Source organism: Gouania willdenowi, chromosome 20 (assembly GCF_900634775.1).
Source record: "Gouania willdenowi chromosome 20, fGouWil2.1, whole genome shotgun sequence".
NCBI classification, from domain to species: domain Eukaryota; kingdom Metazoa; phylum Chordata; class Actinopteri; order Blenniiformes; family Gobiesocidae; genus Gouania; species Gouania willdenowi.
The window spans coordinates 7,825,890-7,837,749 of record NC_041063.1 but is presented as its reverse complement, the minus strand read 5'-3'; the positions used below and the strand labels follow the sequence as shown (position 1 = coordinate 7,837,749).

Below are 11,860 nucleotides of genomic sequence, written 5' to 3'. Positions count from 1 at the left end.
AGTGGCTGGTGGATAATGTGGCTGGCTGGTAACTTTAAGAATCTACGAGCCATGCTGGCTGGTGATCTAAAAAGTTAATGTAAAGCCCTGGATACAAATGTAATAATTAATTCATTATAATGGTATTACACGTTTTTTCCCTCCTCGTTCTTTAAAATTAAACCATATTTTAAAATATATTTCACCTAAAAAATAAAAAAATTGGGATTTTTGTTAAAAAAAAAAAAGACAAGTTTTTCACATTTTGTAAATGAGTTGAAAATATGTAATATAAGAATGTAAAATCTGTCCAATCCAAACCTGCTGTAAACATTTTCGGTATAGATCTTGATTGTTGTATTTTACTTCAATCTGTGTACATATTTTAAATGTGGTTGTCATGTCATATTTGTTAAATAAAAGTGACCTGGTTATATTGTGCGTTGTTTTTGCCCCCCTTTATAAATAACGATAAAGAACAGAAAACTGTCAGAGGAGAAATATGCAGAAACTAAAACAATAAGAAAAATATTTTTTCAGAAAAAGAGGGGGCACCCGGATTTGAACCGGGGACCTCTTGATCTGCAGTCAAATGCTCTACCACTGAGCTATACCCCCATGCGTGCTCTAACTTAGGTGTGTATGACTAATAAATAGACTACTATAACGGCAATACAATATATATAAAAAACAACAAAAGTACAACACATGACTGCAAAAACAAATAACTTTGTAAATATCCAAAAATTACACAAGCAGAACAAGTGTTCGCCATTACTATAGTATTTTTATTTTAAAACGGAGAAACGCTACTTACTTGTTTGTTTGTTTTTTTTGTATTTATTTTTGTATTTCCGTTTTAACAAAATAACCACATGGTTTAGTTTGTTTGTTTGCTCAAATATGATTTAGAAACAGAATATATAAAAAAAATAAAATAAAAGGGTGGTCAAGGTCGGCGGTGAGGAAGGGGAGAGAAGAAACGTAGAGGTTCTGTGACTCACTGTAGCAATCAATTGAAATCTCACCACCATCGGACCAACCTCGTTATGCATCTACTCAACCTGTGTTATATATAGCTAATACATGTACAGTCTATTTCACTATTGGTGTTGGTGATATATTTCTAATAGTTTTTTTAATCATAAATTATTTATTCTGTTTTAATAACAACACTATTTGTGAGAAATCGTTCTCAATTTCCAAGGATTTCTATATTATTTGCAATTTTACGTGAATCAAAGAAACGCGCAGTGCATACTGGGAAATAGGACGTTGCCAACAACAGGAATACGCGTTTTTCACCATAGAGCGCTAACATAACTAAAATATACAGTATTCTTGGACTAATATAATGCGTTTAGTTAAATAATTTTGATTTGTTTGGTAAAAACGAACGTTTGTTGGCCTTGGGAAGCTTTGTTAAAAATCAAAGATGATGTACGTGTCAAGAGCCAAACCCGAGACACTTCCGCTTTTGTGTTTCGCTACAGCACGTTTAATCACTCTTGTTTTCTAGATCAATATTACGGTTTAACACTTTTATAAGTTTACGTTTGACGTTTTAAAACCAGTGGATTAGAGTATTGAACAGAACTGTAACTTTAGTTTTTATTTTTAAACACATTTGACAGACAAAAACAAAGTGTCTGCAACACTTTTAGAGCACAAAATGCAAACATTTCAACTTATTTCTTACAAAAAAAAATTAAGATTAATAATTGATTTAAAGGATGTGTGTTGTATTGTGAAATGTGTGGATTATACAGAGAAAAGCCTGTTGCATTCTGACAACGTTAATTCCTCTTTTTTTAATTTTAGGGCAACTTTCTGTAAAGCTATTACTAAACTGGGCTTTAAGGCTTTATTTGTCATGTATATATGCTGTTACACATATATATTGAATTTTGTCCTCTGCAATTTAACCCATCCCTGGGGAGCAGTCACAATATGTGTGTGGCTGTTAATTGTAATAATCAATTGTAAAGTCTTTGTTTTATTTCTATTCCTATAACAGTGCTTTATTATGGAGGTAGATTTGTGACTTTATTATGCAATTAAAAAATATATATATTTTCAATCAAAAACAAACTGTTTCAATCAAAGAAAAAAGTATTGAAATGCAATTATTTGAGTCTCAAATGTGTTCTTGCATTGTAACACTTTTTTTTCTTTGAAAATATTTATTATTTGATTGAAATTAACTCTTCTTTTTATTTAATAAACACAAATCGACCTACATAATTAATAAAATAGGTTTGAATTAGATATATACAAGTGTATATAAGTGAATATAACACTTTTATGTTATATTCTTATTTTCCACACACAAAACTATAACAAAAACACATAAAACAATATTAATTTTGCACTAATTTCCCTGTAAATATCCAAATATCACACAGACAGCTTGCCTGGTTAGAATATCCAAAAAGAAAGAACGGTATAGGATTGTAATATATTTCTATATATAAAATATGTTTAAAATCAATACTTGTGTAATTAAAAAAAGTGTTTAAATGCATTTATTTGGGTCTCAAATGTTTGTTTGTTTTTGTTTTTTTTGTTTTTTGCATTTAAACACTTTCTTTCTTTCATTGAAAATATTTATTTTTAATTTAAGTAAAATGTTTTTGATTAAAAATGTTTATTTTTTATTGAATAATAAAGACACTAATCTACCTCCGTAATTTATGAACTAGGTTTTGAACGTGAAATACAAGCGATGACACACTCTTATGTGACGTTCTTCTTTCTCCCACCAGGGGGCAGTGTGACTCCTCCCAGCCTCAGTGATTGAGGGTTAACCCGGTTTATGATTTAAAGAAGAATGAACATTAATATTGTCTTAATAACTGATCTGAGCTCAGTTTAACGAGTGGTTCAGTCTGTATCTGTGACTGGAAACCAGTGGAGCTCCATGAGATGTTTGAGAACCAGTGATGAAACTCAGAGTGGGTCAGAGAAGATGGAATAATACACATCAGATCAGTTTACACCTGCATGTTTAACCCCCAGTAATGATAATGATCCAAACACTGAAACAAAGTGGATGCAGATTGTAGCAGAGCCTAAGGCTGTCTGAATTATCCCTCCTATCTCCTTTTCCTTTAGCTCGTGGATGACGTCATGGGGATAAAGAAAAGTGTTAGGAGACTTCCTAAAGGAGTTAGGGAAAGGTCATCATGTTGGCTGTGTCCTGAATGTTCCCTCCTATCTCCTTTCCTAGCCACTTTTCCTAAACCCCCGGAAGTGTTTAAGTGGTGTCCATGATAAGGAGCGTTCCAATTCTCTAAAAGATAAGGAAAGAAGGCTCAATGCTTCCTTTATAACCTCCTTTAGCCTAGGAAACACTGATCCTTTACCAAAGGAGACCACATAATGCTGCATATCATAAAACATGGGTTTTAGATTATTTATAGTTGTTCAAGGCATATTATTACATTGGTAGCTTACATGATCTCAGTCCTTTTTCAGTCATGGTGAGTTTCCATGGCTGCGTCCAAATATTCCCTCCTATCTCCTTTCCTATCTGCTTTCCTATCCACTTTTCTTTCACGCTGTGGATGACGTCACAGAGTTAAGGAAAGGTGTTAGGAGAGGAGTTAGGAAAAGGCCATCACGTTTGTTTTGACAATCAGACGCACTTCAACTAGGTGACGTAATAATCTGACGGCCGCGAAGGTTAGTGACGTCTGCCGTGGAGAAAAAAATACAAATTTCCAAAAATGGACTAAAAGCATATTTGTAACACTTTCCACTGATATAATCTGAAAAATTACATGCTTTGAATGTAAATCAAAGGAAAAGAGGTTACCAGGCTACGAGGAACTAAAGTGAAACTAAAAGAATGTCACATTGATAATTGGTTGCTCACACTCACCTTCCACTCAGGAATATGAATTATGTTGAATGAAATATAATGTGGATAAAAATGTCTCTGATCCCTTTTCATTCAACCACAGAGTGTCTGTTTTATGTCATTAATAATCTGATAATATGTCTTACATTTATTTACATATATTTTAGATTATTCATTTAAAGTTATTCAAGGCATTTTATTGCATTGGTACAGTCAAGCACTCAGGTGTGATTGTGTCCCTTTAAATGTGGTTGCTGCAAGGAATTGTGGGTCAGAATTTTCTCGTCTCCTTTGGTAAAGGATGCATCAATGCTTCCTAGGCTAAAGGAGGTTATAAAGGAAGCATTGAGCCTCTTTTCCTAAGCTTAAAGAGAACTTGAACGCTCTTTATCATGGCCACCACTTAAACCCCTTGAGGAGTTAAGGAAAAGTGGATAGAAAAGGAGATAGGAGGGACTATTAGGAGATAGGAGGGACTATTAGGACGCAGCCTGAATCTCCCACTGAGTCTGAAGTTGGAGTTCCAACCTTTTCACAGAGAGGAAAACACCACATACAGAACATTACAAGGTTTTCTACAAGTCATTACCAGGCTGTGTTTCTCACACTGAATGGTTGATGACTTTTACTGAGTGATTAGGATTAATTCAGTCTGTAGATAAACTCACACTGAGAGAAGAAGATTCATCTGAGGTGAAACCTCTCAGTCATCGCCGTACGCTGAATGTATACGAGGAGGAAAACAAGGAGGTGTTAATGCAGACCATCAGAACCCAGTCAGACATGGACAACTGCTGGCTCGGGGACCGTATGTGGCCCTCGATCTAATTTAGTTGGGCCCCCAAAAGTAAAGGCACAAAATGACTCAGAAAATGCAACAAAACACACACAGTCTAGTCATTGTTAGTGTTTCACAGTAATGAATAATTCATTTATGACTTTAATTCATAACGCTACACTATTATCAGCTCAACCTGACAAAATGAGGAAGAATCAACATTAATTATAATAATAATAATTATTATTATTTATCGAGAAATGATCTCACTGTGTTTGCAATTTTAGTAACAATAAATTATTTTAATGCAAAAAAATGTATCTAAAATTAACAACTTTCAATGGAAACACCTTCAAACACACGTTAGACTTTGTGGAAACTTTAGAAATATCACTTTGATTATTAGAAAAACTGTTGCTAAGCTAATACTAATGCTAGGTTAATGCTAATACAAGACTAATGCGATTGGCAGGTTAGTACTAATGCTAGGCTAATGCTAGGTTAGTTTTAATGCTATGGCTATGGTAATGTTAATGAAAGCTGCTGGCTAATGCTAATGCTAGCTAATGATAATTTTAGCTAATGATCATGCTAATGCTAGCGAATGATAATTCTAATGCTAGCCATTGATAATGGTAATGCTAGCTAATGCTAGGTTAATGCTAATTCTAGGCTAATGCTAAAGCTAGGTTAATGCTAATGCTAGGTTAATGTTAATACTAGGTTAATGCTAATGTTAGACTATGCTAATGCTAGGTTAATGCTAATGATAGACTAATTCTAAAGCTAGGTTAATGCTAATGCTAGGTTAATGCTAATACTAGGTTAATGCTATTGCTAGACTAATGCTAAAGCTAGGTTAATGCTGATGCTATGTTGTATGTCAAACCATCTGATTTTGACCATTCCACACATTCAGCTCTCTGTTCACTTTTAGCTAAAACCTTCAACCTCTTCTCAACCTAATAAAACTGTAATGGAAACACAGCAAGTGACTGCTCCATGGCAGCTGTGGCCTCAGATGTAGATTACCTCCACTGCTCTCTTGTATTGATGGTGATCAGTCAGGTTTCCTCCGTCTCTCTTGAAGTTCCTTTTTGCAGCTCAACTTTCCCACAGCGTGTTCACATTTTAAAATAACTGAACTCAAATAGTTTGGTTCCCACGGCGACCCAGTGGGTGGTCCATGATGTTCTCCTCTCAGACTTCTTATTGACACTAAAGCTGAGGAGTTCTCACTCCTTCTCAGGTCGTCCATGATTCAAACGTGGATTATTTTCATCATCTAAAGCACTGTTTCTCAAATGGGGATAGGTGTACTCCTAGGGGTACGCAATGGCACTTGAGAGAGAGCGAGAGAGAGAGAAAAGAGAGAGGAAAATTAACAAATAAAGAGTCAGTCTTGGTCCCACCCCAGATAACTATAGAAATAAATCTATTCAGGAACCACTAAACCAGTGTTTTTAAATCTTGGGAACAGGACCCCACATGGGGTCACCTGAAATTTTGGAAAAATTTCAATAGATTTTCTAAATTTTTTAATTATTATTCAAAAAAAAAAAAAAAAACCCACAATCTTAATTTACTTTCACTTTGTGAATCTAGTTCAACTAAAATGCAGTAAGAATCAGTTTAATATTTCTCGAGAAAAAAAAAATGTCTTCGGGGTCGCCAGAAATTCTTGATATCATAATGGGGTCATGATCAAAAAAGGTTGTGAACCACTGCACAAAATACTTTTTCTTTCCACTTATTTACAAAGTTAGATTCTTTAAAATGTGTGTTATCACTCATTCATTCCATCATTATGATCTATGGATGTTTTTGAATAGTTTTCTGAGCAAAATGTTGTAGTTGGACAAAGGAAGACTTGGATTCAGAAATAAGAGAAAGTTTGAGAACCACTGGTATAAAGGTTTCAGATGATGAGGAAACTTCTCTACTTCTCTAAATGTAACTAATGGTTGCTGTTGAGCATCTTTGTGGGTTGTGTAACGTCTATTTTTCTCCCCTCAGTCAGTTATTCAGTGTGTTATGGTGGGTGGATGTCATCCATTGAGCAGAAAACACACCATGTTCCCACTTTAGAGCTTATTGTGGAGATGAATCTCCATCCTCAGCTCTTTACTGGTCCTTTGTTACTGGATCACACACTTCATCTCTCTGCACACAGGCTTTATTCTGGAAACACACACATGCACACACCAGTTTGAACAAACAATCCACATCTCCATCGCTCCAAATATTCAAAAACTCCTCACGTTTCATTGGTTTCTCAATCCGTGCACCCTTCGTTCTTTGGTTTTTCTGATTTAAAACCAAATCAAAATAACAAATAAACGGTGTGGTTATTTTCTTTTACTGATTTTAAACCAAAACAGAAATATAGAAAAATCAAAAACCAAAAAGCAGCGTATTTCTGTTTTTTTTTTTTAAATTGTTCAGTTTGTGAGATATTTCGATATTTACTGTGAAATTAGAGCGAGAACTGAAGTCCGCTGCACCTGGTTTCCCTCCCCAGATCCTGGACCAGGTCTCCTCACACAATAGGACTGTTTGGGATTTATTTCAGCAATTTTCTGGTCCTGCTCCTGTTTTCATGCAGTCTGTCAATGTTTCAACTCGTATAAAGTTGCTCACATTTTAAGTTAATTATTTTATGGTGTAAGCCAGAGGTAGGCAACGTTTATCGCAGCGGGATCACAAAAATGTGGGTCACATATCCCCAACAGCTTTTATTTGCACAGTTTCACTCCAATTGGTCTATCTGAACTGACCTCAATACTTAGTGCTTCTAAACCAACAACCTGTCATTTAGATCCAATCCCAACCCCACTATTTAAAGATGTTCTTTCAGCACTAATATGATGAACTGAACTAACACATCTATAGTAACAGGTTATGTACCACAGCGCTGTAATCAAACCTCTCCTTAAAACACCAACCCTCGAAAGTGCTTTTGGGATTAAAGAAACAGCGCTGGGTTGGTTTAAATCCTACCTATAAGACAGAACCCACTTTGTTCATGTTAATAATCTCTCTTCAGCGCACGCCAGAGTTAATCATGGAGTTCCACAAGGTTCAGTTCTGGGACCAATACTCTTTACATTATATATGCTTCCAGTAGGTGACATTATCAGAGAACATAATATAAATGTCCATTGCTATGCAGATGACACACAGCTTTATCTCTCAATGAAATCAGATGAAATTCATCAGCTATTAAAACTCCAGGCTTGTCTTAAAGACATCACATCCTGCATGAGCCGTAACCTTATCCTTCTTAACCAGGATGAAACCAAAGTGATTTTATTTGGTCCAAAACACCTAAAATCAGGAATATCTTGGCCCAGAGTGATGCTGAAAAACTGATCCATGTATTTGTTACATCTAGATTAGATCATTGTAATTCTCTGCTCTCAGGATGTCTCAATAACTCATTGAAAAGTCTCCAGTTAAAGGTATTGTGGAGGATGTTTTTTTGGCTTCTAATTCCGGGTGGATCATCTAGACTATTGGTCCAATTTGTCAATCATTCTGACGTAAGGCCGTCGTACGTGCTCGTCCCCAGCTAGTTTTCGCTTCCTGCGCATGCGCACTAAAGGTGGTTAAAAGCAGTTAACTTCTTGAATAAGCCTACATTCTGCATTTTGTATCACACTGTAAGAAGTGATCAACCCTCTCAAACACCAAAGATACAAAAGGACATTAAAAAAAATGGGAAAAATGAAAAAGGAAACACAAAATAACAGAAAACAACATTAAATCACATTAAAAAAAGACACAATAACAACAAAAAACTACAGGTAGGACCTAAACAAGATGAGGAAAATACAAATATACACAAGATGCACACACGTCTAAGTCCCAGTTCTACATTGATTAGTTTCAAAGTTTGATTAAAAGTTTGAAAAGTGTTGGTCATATGACATTCATCATCTCAGCTTGTTCAGGGAACGTGTTGTTAGGATGACGTGGCAGATATAAATATAAATACATGGCAGATGCTTTAAGAAGGAATTTAACTCATCGATGACATCAATAACAGGCTTTGAGTCACTGTCACTGTGTTCAACAGGAAACTTTCATCACTGGTTCTCCTGGTCCATCACTTCCACTTCATCATGGTGCAGAGTCTGTAAATAAAGGCTCTCAAAGGTTCAAACCATCTACCTGATGACCTTCAATATTTAAGGCACACATGGCAAACTCACACCCCCCCAAAGTAAATGCACAAAATCAAAGAAATACACACAATTACACACAAGACAACTACAAATGTTGACAAGAAACCAGAAGAATAAATAAAACAACAACAAAAATGAGTTCAAAATTCAGAACAACAAGAAAAACAAACAATAATAACTCCTAAAACACACAAAATGGCCAAAGAAATCGCACATAATAACTCTAATAATACACAAAGATACAAAATGATATAAAAATATACACAACTGCTTTTATCCTTTTACGATAAAACACAAGAGGTTTGAATCAACATCTTTACTATTCCTGTTTATTTAGAGCAACCAAAAGCAGCACAAGCTGTCATTGTGACTGAAAAGCTGTTAAATGACTTAAACAGTTGCTAAATTATGTTAAAAGTTGCTAAATGATCTAAAAAGCTTCTGAAAAAATCTAAAAAGCTGTCAAATAATCTAAAAAGCTACTAAATAATCTAAAAAGCTTCTAAATGATCTATAAAGCTGCTAAATAATCTAAAAAGCTGCTAAATAATCTAAAAAGCTGCTAAATGATCAAAAAAGATACTAAATGATCTAAAAATCTATAATGTGTGTAACATATACAACAATGCAAAAATGATAGAAAGATTTACACCAACGCGTCGTTTAAATGCTTTTCAAATACAGCAGCATATCACAAGTATCATGTAGCGTTTGAAAGCTTAGAATCTTCTGTTTTTAACCATTTTAACCATTCTAGGACACAACCATCACAGCAAATACACTCAATTATTTTGTCAAACTTGAAAGAAAAATGGCGACATAAACAAGCCAGCACTACTTAACTTTAAAGTGATGCCATGTCTGACTCAATCCATATATTCCATCAAAAGTGGTCTCAAAATCTTCCTCAAATATTCAAAAATCCAATGAATTCCAGCAATTAGTCCAAAACACAGTAAAACTGCTGTAAAAAAAAAAGAACAGAAGAAGAACCAAGTCACATGATGCAAGCGCCAAAAAAATAACACCAAATGAATTCTATATATTTTGTACAGTCCCTGTGTTTTATGGTACTTAAAATATCTATATATTATGTACATTATATTAGGAATTGTATTTTTTTCAAATGAATTTGAATTTTTCTCCATTGCAAGAAAGGGAAATGCAGAATGTTAGCCTTAAGTTGGTTTACTGACTAGTATAACCAAACGGGTAAGTGCACTGAAACTTTTACATTTTATTTTAACTTTGGATTGAACTGTTTTGCATTTCTTTTTGGATTTTGCACAATTGTTGTTGTCGTTCCCATATTTAATCCAAATTGTTCTGAGAGGACAGCAGCCTCTGCTTCTTCTCTTCTCAGGATTTAAACTGTAGAAAGTCAGAAGTGTGACGCGACTTTTACAGACAGAGCTGTTTGAGGCGTTTCTATTGGCTGCTCCACTAAAGTGGACGTGTGTTCACGTCCTCTGTAATAAAGATCAATAGTCTCCATCACAGCGTTAGACACAACGGTTACACAGCAAAGACAGAAGAAACACAATAAAGGCACAAAAATGGGATGGTCAGAACCGAGGACCAATTTGTATACTTTTGTGTCATTCTGTGTACTTTTGTCGTTTTATATGCTTTTCTCTTATTTTGTGTGGTCTTGGAGTCAATTTATGCTGTAGGAGTCATTTTTGTGTATTTTTGTTGTTCTCAATACTTGTTCAGTTATTTTTCTGTATTTTTGTGGTCGTCCTCTGAGTTTTTGCTGTAAATATTGGGTATTTTTCTGTCATTTGGGGGCTGCACTAAATTAGACTGAGGGCCACACGTGGCCCCCGGGCCAGCAATTGGTTTGAGGCTCAAACATACTTGGGAGGAACAGACTTTACGGGGGTCTGTGTGGATTCAACGTGGACGTTCATGACTGCGCGCAAGTTGTCAGAGGGAGCATAAGAACAGATGGGATCAATCAGGTGTAAACCTAGAGAAGCATATTCAAGGTGGAGATGGTCGACGTGGAGTGGAGTGGAGTGGGTCTGCTCTGAGCTGTAGCTGGGAGCGCTGCATTCAGGGGCTACTGTGAACCTGCCAGACAGTGAGCGCTTTGGGACGGGGGAGGGGCTCAGTTTGAGGTTAGTAACTACAGAGTGGAAACTCTCCAATAACACCAGAAACAGTCGCTAGATTTGTCCATAGTCACTTTTGAGAAAAAAGTTGGTAAGAGCAGTTGAAAAGTCAACAGATTTAGCAACAAAGTCTCTGCAAATATCTCCACAGTCGGGGACGTGGTTGTTTCCATACAAGTCTCATGATTCTACAAACTGCAGCTTTAATGATTTTTCTGTTTTTGTTTATTTCTCTGTAATTTCTATTTTTTTTTTTTTTATTTATTCAGTGTATTTTTGTCATTGTTTTCAATATTATTTTTATCTTTTTGTGTATAATGTAGTTCTGTATGTTTTTGGATTAATTTTTGTGTATTTCAGATAATCTTTTTGTATATCCTGTAATATTCCATGTGTTTTGGGAGCAATTTTGAGTATTTTTGGCTATTTGATGTATTTTTTGTTTATTTCAGGGACCGCACAAAATGAAGCCAAGGACTTCAGGTGGCCCCCGGACCGTCTGCTACCCATATGTGGGACACAAACCCTTAAAAAAGACAGTTTCATTCAGTTGTAACTAACCAACATGAAGCGTTTACTGTGTGCTCAGCGTGAGCCACAGTGTGTCTAATCTAATCTAATCTAATCTAATCTAATCTAATCTAATCTAATCTAATCTAATGTAATCAATGATTGGCTCTCATTCCACCCACTCAGACAAAGACAAACGCTGTTGATATGGACTCTAATTAAATTATCTCTTAAGGCCTTTTACCATCACTTGTTGTCATGGCGTCCACCTTAAACTCAGCGTCTGTCTGTAACCTGACTGGAAACCATTATTTGTTCTATTGTTATCCAACACAAGCCTCTAAAACAGGCAACTTGGGGCCCCGGGGCCACTAATTCTGTGTGACTCCAAAGAAAATATACACAATGACTTAAAAAATACACAAAA

The 11,860-nt window shown here is 35.4% G+C and overlaps 1 non-coding gene across 1 annotated transcript; it reads right to left on the bottom strand.

The window, feature by feature from the left end:
- Nucleotides 1-525: 525 nt before the first annotated feature.
- On the bottom strand, nt 526-597 carry trnac-gca (transfer RNA cysteine (anticodon GCA)). Its single transcript has one exon. It is a non-coding gene; the product is annotated as a tRNA-Cys (tRNA).
- Nucleotides 598-11,860: the final 11,263 nt, after the last annotated feature.